This window comes from Enhydra lutris, unplaced genomic scaffold, assembly GCF_002288905.1.
Source record: "Enhydra lutris kenyoni isolate GAN:26980312 unplaced genomic scaffold, ASM228890v2 scaffoldscaffold51, whole genome shotgun sequence".
Lineage (NCBI taxonomy): Eukaryota > Metazoa > Chordata > Mammalia > Carnivora > Mustelidae > Enhydra > Enhydra lutris.
The window spans coordinates 5,128,723-5,137,677 of record NW_019154135.1 but is presented as its reverse complement, the minus strand read 5'-3'; positions in this window follow the sequence as shown (position 1 = coordinate 5,137,677).

The window sequence follows — 8,955 nt, the reverse complement described above, 5'->3', positions numbered from 1 at the left end:
GCTGGGTTGTAGGGTAGCTCTATTTTCAACTCTTTGAGGAACCTTCATACTGTTTTCCAGAGTGGCTGCACCAGCTTGCATTCCCACCAACAGTGTAGGAGTGTTTCCCTTTCTCCATATCCTCACCAACACCTGTCGTTTCCTGCCTGGTTAATTTTATCCATTCTGACTGGTGTGATGTGGTATCTCACTGGTTTTGATTTGTATTTCCCTGATGCTGAGTGATATTGAGCACTTTTTCATGTCTCTGTTGGCCATTTGGATGTCTTCTTTGCAGAAATGTCTGTTCATGTCCTCTACCCATTTCTTCACTGGAGCTTTGTTTTTGGTGTTGAGTTTGGTAAGTTCTTTATAGATGCTGAGTACTACCCCTTTATCTGATAAGATATTTGCAACTATCTTATCCCATTGCTGCCTTTTAGTTTTGTTGACTTTTTCCTTTGCTGTGCAAAAGCTGTTTCTCTTGCTGAAGTCCAAATAGTTCATTTTTGCTTTTGTTTCTCTTCCTTTGGAGACGTGTCTTGCAAGAAGTTGCTGCAGGTCTCTGCAGGTCAGAGAGGCTGCTGCTTGTGTTCGTCTCAAGGAATTTGATAGATTCCTGTGACACATTTAGCTCTGCCATCCATTTTGAGTTGGTTTCTGTGTATGGTGTAAGAAAGTGGACCAGTTTCATTCTTTATTTTTTTATAATTTTAAAATCCAATTAGCCAACACATAGTACATACATAGTTTCAGATGTAGTGTTAATAATGTATCAGTTCTGTATAACATCCAGTGTTCATCACATAACATACCCTCTCTAATGCCCATTACTCAGTTACCCCATCCCTCCACCAACCTCACCTACAGCAACCCTCGTTTTGTTCCCTATATTTGAGTCTCTCATGGTTTTTTCCCCTCTCTGATAACTTTCCATTCAGTCCTCTCTCCCTTCCCCTATTGTCCTCTGAGCTGTTTCTTATATTCCACATATGAGTGAAACCATATGGTAATTGTCTTTCTCTGATTGACTTATTGTGTTCAGCACAATACCCTCTAGTTCCATCCATGTTGGTATAAATATTTGTCTTTTCTATTGGCTGAGTAACAATCCACTGTATGTATGTGTGCGTGTATATATATATACACGCACACATACATACCACCTTCATCTGTCAAAGGACAGATTAATTCTTCTGCATGTGGCTCTTCAATTTTCCCAGCACCATTTATTGAAGAGACTGTCTTTTTTCCACTGGGTATTTTTCCTGCTTTGTTGAAGATTAGTTGACCATAGCACTGAGGGTCCATTTCTGGGTTCTCTATTCTGTTCTTTTCCTCTACGTGTCTGTTTTTGTGCCATTACCATATTCTCTTGATGATTATAGCTTGTAATATACATTGAAGTCTGAAATTCTGATGCCACCAGCTTTGGTTTTCTTTTTCAACATTCCTTTGGCTATTCCGGGTCTTTTCTGGTTGCCTACAAATTTTAGGATTATTTGTTCCAGCTCTGTGAAAAAAGTTGTTGGTATTTTGTTGGTATTTTGATGGGTATTGCACTGAATGTGTAGATTGTTTAGGGAGCATAGATATTTTAGCATTATTTGTTCTTCCAATTCATGAACATGGAATGTTTTTTCCATTTCCTTGTGTCTTCCTCATTTTCTATAGTGTTCTATAGTCTTTGGAGTATGGATCCTTTACCTCTTTGGTTAGGTTTATTCCTAGGTATCTTATGGTTTTTGTTGCAATTGTAAACAGGATTGATTCCTTAATTTCTCTTTCTTCAGTCACACTGTTAGTGTATAGAAGTGTAACTGATTTCTGTGCATTGATTTTATATCCTGACACTTTGCTGAATTCCTGTATGAATTCTAGCAATTTTGGGATAGAGTATTTAGGGTTTTCAGCATAGTATCATGTCATCTGTCATTCACTTTGATAGCAAATAAGTGAGAGTTTGATTTCTTCTTTACTGATTTGGATGCCTCTGATTTCTTTTTTTGGTCTGATTGCCGAGGCTAGGATTGCTAGTACGATGTTGAACAACAGTGGTCACAGTGGACATTCCTGTCATGTTCCTGATCTTAGGGGAAAAGTTCTCAGGTTTTCCCCATTGAGAGTGATATTGGCTATGGGCTTTTCATAGATGGCTTTTATGATATTGAAGTATGTCCCCTGTATCCCTACACTGTGGAGAATTAGTCAAGAAAGGATGCTGTATTTTGTCAAATGCTTTTTCTGCATCAATTGAGAGGATCTTATGGTTCTAGTACTTTTTAGGTTATTTTACACTTTTAAATTCAATTAGCCAACATATACTATATCATAATTTTTTATGTAGTGTTCAATGATTCATTAGTTGGGTATAATACCCAGTGCTCATCACATCATGTGCCTCCTTTTTTTTTTTTTTTAAAGTTTTATTTATTTGACACAGAGAGAGAGAGTACAAGTAGGCAGAGCAGCAGGCAGAGGAAGAGGGAGAAGCAGGCTTCCCGCTGAGCAGGGAGCCCGATGCAGGGCTCGATCCCAGGACCCCGAGATCATGACCCGAGCCAAAGGCAGCCACTTAACTGACTGAGCCACCCAGGCGCTCCCATCATGTGCCTCCTTAATGCTCATCACCAGTTACACCACTTTTGTCAATTTAGTGTATCACATTGGTTGATTTGTGGATGTTGAACCACTCTTGCATCCCAAGGATAAATCCCACTTGGTCATGATGAATAATCCTTTTAATGTACTGTTGGATCTTATTTAGGAGTTTATCTATTTGTTCCAGATTGCGTAACATCTTTGGTATTGGTTGTGATCTCTCCTCTTTTGTTCATGATTTTATTTATTTGGGTCCTTTCTCTTTTCTTTTTGATAAGTCCAGCTAGGGACTTAGGGATCTTATTAATTCTTTCAAAGAATGAGCTCCTAGTTTCATTGATCTGTTCTATTGTTCTTTTGGTTTCTATTTCATTAATTTCTGCTTTAATCTTTATTTCTCTTCTCCTCCAAGACTGAGGCTTTATTTGCTGTTCTTTCTGCAGCTCCCTGACCTCTAAGGTCAGGTTATGTATTTGAGACTCTTCCTGGTTCTTGAGAAAGGCTTGTATTGCTATATACTTTGTTGCATCCCAGTGGTTGAATTGTCATGTTTCCACTTTCATTTGTTTCCATGAATTTGTTTAATTCTTCCTTGATTTCCTGGTTGACCCATTCATTCTTTAGCAGGGTGCTCTTTAACCTCCAAGTGTTTGAGTTCCTTCTGAATTTCCTCTTGTGATTGAGTTCAAGTTTTAAAGCATTGTGATCTGCAAATATGCAGGGGATAATCCAGTCTTTTGGTACCAACTGAGACCTGATTTGTGATCCAATATATGATCTCCTATCCTGGAGAATGCTCCATGTGCACTCAAGAAGAATGTATATTCTGTTCCTTTAGGATGAAATGCTCTGAATATATCTGGGAGTCCATCTGGTCTAGTGTGTTATTCGAAGCCCTTGTCTCCTTGTTCATCTTCAGCTTAGATCATTTGTCCATTGCTATGCATGTATATTAGTCTTCTACTATTACTATATTATTATCAATGTGTTTCTTTAATTTTATTATTAATTAGTGAATTTAATTGGCTGCTCCTAAGTTTGGCATAAGTATTTACAGTTCTTAGATCTTCTAATTGGATAGACCCGTTAAGTATGATATACTGTCCCTCTTCATCCCTTACTACAATCTTTGGATTAAAATCTAATTTGTCTGATATGAGGATTGTTACCCTAGCTTTCTTCTAAGGTCCATCAGTGTGGTAAACTGATTCTTTATCCCCTCACTTTCAATCTGGAGGTGCCTTTAGGTCTAAAATGAGTCTCGTCTAGACAGCATATGGATGGGTCTTGCTTTTTATCCAATCTGAAACCCTGTGTCTTTTGATGGGAAGATTAAGCCCGTGTAAATGAGCTGAATGTAAATTCAGACTAACATTGAAAGTAATGACTTTAGTGCCATTGTATTGCCTATAAAGTCCCTGTTCCTATAGATTGTCTCTGTTTCTTTCTGGTCTATGTGACTCTTGGACTCTCTCTTCACTTACAGGATCCTCCTTAGTATTTCTTGCAGGGTTTTGTTGTCCTCTATTCTTTCAATTTCGGTCTGTCCTGGAAGCTCTTTATCTCTGAATGTCAGCCTTGCTGGATAAAGTATTATTGGCTGCATGTTCTTCTCATAGAATACCCTAAAAATATCATGTCAGCACTTTCTGGCCTGCCAGGTTTCTTTGGATAGGTCCGATGTTAGTCTGATGTTCCTCCCTCTGTAGGTAAGGAGCCTCCTGTCTTGAGCTGCTCTCAGTATTCTCTTGTTTTCTCTAAAATTTACAAGCTTCACTATTATATATTTGCCTGTTGTTGATCTATTTCTGTTGCTTTGGGGAGGGGTGTTAGACAGGAAAGCTTGTTTCTTGCCCCAGATTAGGGAAGTTCTCAGTCATGATTTGCTCAAATACACCTTCTATCCCCCTCTCTCTCCACTCCCTCTAGGATCCCAATAATTCTGACATTGTTTCATTTCAATCGTTTCATTTCATCATTAAATTCTCAAAGCCTTTCTTCATGGGCTCTGAGTTGTCTTTCTCTCTTTTCCTCAGCTTCCTTCCTTTCCATCAGCCTGTACTCTAGATCATTAATTCTTTCTTCTGCCTATTGACTCTAGCTGTTAGAGCACCCAATTTAGACTGTATCTCATTCATAGCCTTTTTAAGTTCAGCCTGAGTAGATCTTATTTCCACCCTTAGAGATTCTCTACTATCACGTATGTTTTTTTCAAGCCCAGCTATTAACTTTATAATTACTACCCTGAATTCCATCTCTTACATCTTACTTCTATCCGTATAGATTAGCTCTGTGGCAGAGAACATTGCCTCTGGTTCTTTCCTTTGTTGTGGATTCCTCCTTCTAGTCATTCTGCCCAGAGAATGATGCGTGAGTGGGTGAGCAGAGTCCAAAATATCAATCATAACCCAAGCAAAATACACCCCATACAATCTGAAGCAGTTAGAAACCACAACAGAAAAGCACACCAAACAAACCAAAAAACAAAACAAAACAAACAAAAAAAACGGGGTGGGGAAAGAGAGATTATAATCTCACAGGGCAGACAAAGCAGAGTGATCCACTTGCTCCTGATTGAATTTTAGTCTCTGTGTTAAAAGACACTATATCTGAAAATTGCAAAGAAAGCAAAACTTATCTATCTATAAAATCAAATAGAGTGAAAAAGAAAAAGACTAGGATGAAGCATAAATCTATAAAATGTAGATGTGAAAAAATGAAAGTTAAAAAGCAACAAAATCACAAGTTGGTAAAATAAGAATTTAGTTGAAATGGGGAAAAGTTTAAAAAAAAAAGAAATGGAAAATTTGAGACTGAAGGAAAATGAGTCATGAGGAAACACCTGGAGCTCAATATACTATTTTCCCCTGGTGCTGGAGTTTTGCAGTCTTGGGGATGCCTAAGTTTGTCATTCACCTGTTCTTCCAGTCTGTCTTCTGGGGGAGGGGCCTGCTCTGCTGCTTCTCAGTGTCTCTGCCTGGGCAGAGTTGCTCCACCCCTTGTCAGGGGGATGGGCTCAAGGTGAGCGGTTCCTCTGTGTAGCTTTTGTTCTCTGGAGGCTTTCCATGCCTCTTCAGAGGGTCAGAGCAAACACGGCTGTGTGTGAATCTCTAGCGCAGAGGCTCAAGATCACAGTTCCCCCTCTGCAATAAACCCTCCAGGTCAAACAGTCTCTATTTCTGTGTGCACCAAACCCTGCAGACTCCCGTGGTTCATGCCCACAGCGATCCTCCTGGAGGAGTCCCAGAGACCTGCGAATGTCACTGTCTTTGAGATTGTGTGCAGTTGTGGGTTCACACTTGCACCCTTCTCCACTGCTCCCAGGTCCCGGCTAGGTGCCACCCTACTGTCATTTCCAGGGCTACTGCCACCCTGAGAGTTGCTGCCCAGTAGTGGGTACAGCCATTTCATCCCTCTCAGTGGATGGTAAATGGCCTGCATGTTCAAGTCCTTTTCAGGGTGCTGAGGCAAAGAGCAGTCTCCCTACTGGCCTGGTTCATGGTTTATGGCAACCTAAGCGGAGTGTCCCCTCCTGGGCTTGCTGACCATAACCCGTTTCCCCGCTCCACTGCTTGGGCACTATACCGGTTCAGGCATTCCCATTTGTTCTGTGTCTCCCAGAATCCTGAGACCACAATAACCCACCTAGAATTCTGCCCTTTTCATCCCCTGAACCTCTTTCAGAAAGGGACGACTTTCACTGGAGCAGATTTCTAAGGGTTCCAAAATTGCACTCTGGTGTTATATCACTTTCTGGTAGCCAGCTTATGGACCGCCCCTCCCACCTCCATTTATCTTCCAATATCTCCCTGCTGATTTATGATTCTGCACCTCTTACCTTGCAAAAAGCAGTCATTTTTCTGCTTGTAGAGTTTCAGATATATTTTCTTACAACTCAGGGTGAATCCGTGGGTATTCAGAATGGTTTGATAGATATCCAGCTGAATTCGAGGGACCAGATGAATGAGGTTCCCTTATCTGCCATCGCGCCTTCCTCAGATCTGTATTTTTTAATTATTAAACTTATCTTTGTCACATTAAACAGCAGGGCAGTATGTTATTTGTTATTTGAAAATAACAGTAATTTTTCTGTGTAAGGCAGTTTATGCCAAAACATTTCTATACGTTCGCAAGTATAATTTGCAGTGTTATCAGGTCTATATGCAGCTGAAGAAAGAAGAGAAATGTTACAAGACTTCAAAGGAATTTAGGAAGTTAAGTACATATTAATGTCTTGCATTTGACTAGTCTTTTAAAGTTCAGAAACCCCTTCACAAACCTGTAGGTCAGGCCTTCAGTGCATTCTTTAGGGAAGGCTTTCCGAACTTCTTGCCTAGAAAAACCCTCCCTAGCACAAGATTTTAAAATTCACTTTTTAGCATTCTTCATTGTTGTGCTTTAACATTTATTATCTGAGTCACATTTTTCTTCTTTACTAGTCCACAAGCTCTAAGAGACTGATATGCTCATGAATCACTGTTCAATCCTATTAAAATGAAGGTTCTGGTTCAGTAGGTCTGAGGTGGGTGGGCCTGAGATTTGCATTTCTAACAAGTTTCTAGGCCAAGCCAAAGCCAAGGGTGCTGGTCAGCATCCCACATTTTGAGTATCAAGGAGTTAGTTGCCTTGGGCCTCTTACTCCCCTCTTCCCATTAAATTCTTGTTAATTACTTTTGCAGAGAGATGTGTCTATTTTTTCTTTTCTTTTCTACCCATCAACCTAGGTCCCCAAGGCTTTCTCTTCTATTACAGTCTCTCCTCCTATCCCCCTCCATCTGCAACATCAACATTATTAAGAGATTGGCTTAGCACAGACTTTCCCAAAAGAAGCCTCCTCTTGAGGAACTCTAGTGTTATTGACTAAAATGTTTTCTTTTTTTCTTTTTTTTTTTTTCCACTTGATTCCTTCAGGCAATGGACCATGGGATTTAAGGGACCAGCAAGGAACATTCCTTTTTCTCCCTCGCAGTTCTGGGGACCAATTCAGTTACAAATGCAGGACAAAGATGTTGTTGTGGGTTTTTTTTTTTTTTTCCAGTTTTATTATGATAAAGCTGGTTGGGCAATGTGGCTGGGATCTATAGCCAGAAAGGTTTGCTACTCTGCCCTCTCTTAGAGTAACTTCAGGTTCTTTTAAAGCATCAGGCCACCCCACTGCAGAGGAAGAGCCTACCCCTGTCATCCACCACGTGGACAAACAAGACTCGGGGCACCTAGAGGGTGACTGGGTTTTGCTGCCTAGTCTCTTTCTCAGCTTTACCACTAAGGTAGATTGCTCCTACCACAGAACTATGAGGAGCAGAGAGGGCTTGAGGGCACTACTGTTAAATTATTTTCCTCCTGGAAGACCCCCTAACACTTACAAACCCAGTGGGATCAAGTACAGGTACAGTACAAGACCTCCTAACACGTACAAGTACAGTGGAATAAAAGGCTCTTTCTAGTTGGACAGAAAGCCAAATTTGTTCTGAAATCTCAGACCCCAAATCCCCCTTTTCCCACTAAACCTTCCAAGGATGTCAAGATATCCTTAAAGCAAAGGTCACCAACTTTTGGGTACTTTATACAAATGGAACAGATGCTTGTGGCTTCTTCAGTGAAACCCTGGAAGAGAGTTGGGCTTGGAGATGTGGGGGGGGTGGGGTGACCGGAGGAAGGAGTACTCGGAGTAGAGCCAGGATGGCCCAGTAGCCCCAAAGGAAGACAAAGGCAGTTGTAAACAGCAGAGTACGAAGGGCTGCTGCTCCTCGACATGGATGGAACTAGAGGGTATTATGCCGAGCAAAATATGTCGGAGAAAGACAAGTATCATATTTCACTTATATGTGGAATGTGAGAAACAAAACAGATAAACATAGCGGAAGGGAAGGAAAAATAAAATAAGATTAAAATAGAGAGGGAGGCAAACCTTAAGAGACGTTTAAATATAAGGAACAAATTGAGGGTTGCTGGAAGGGAGGTGGTAGGCAGGTGGACAAAATGGGTGATGGGCATTAAGGAGGGCCCTTGATGTGATGAGCACTGGGTGTGACATGCAACCAGTGAATCACTGAATTCTACCCCTGAAACTATACTACAGTATATGTTAACTAAGTTGAATTTAAATTAAAAAAAATTTTTAAAGGACTGTTGCTCCATCTCTCTGGTTTTCTCCTATCTCCCCTCCCTTCTCCCTCTGCCATCCTTGCCACTTCGTAACACTGATGGTTGTTTTCATTTTTAATCTCTTGACCATGCATGAAACAAACTTGAGATGAGTCGTCATCAACTAGTAACCACATATCCTGTGACAAAGACTATGAGCGAACTTCCGTCTGGCTTCTCTGAACCCTCTTCTCAACTAGGCCTTGACCTTCAGACTTCCATGTCTGTCTT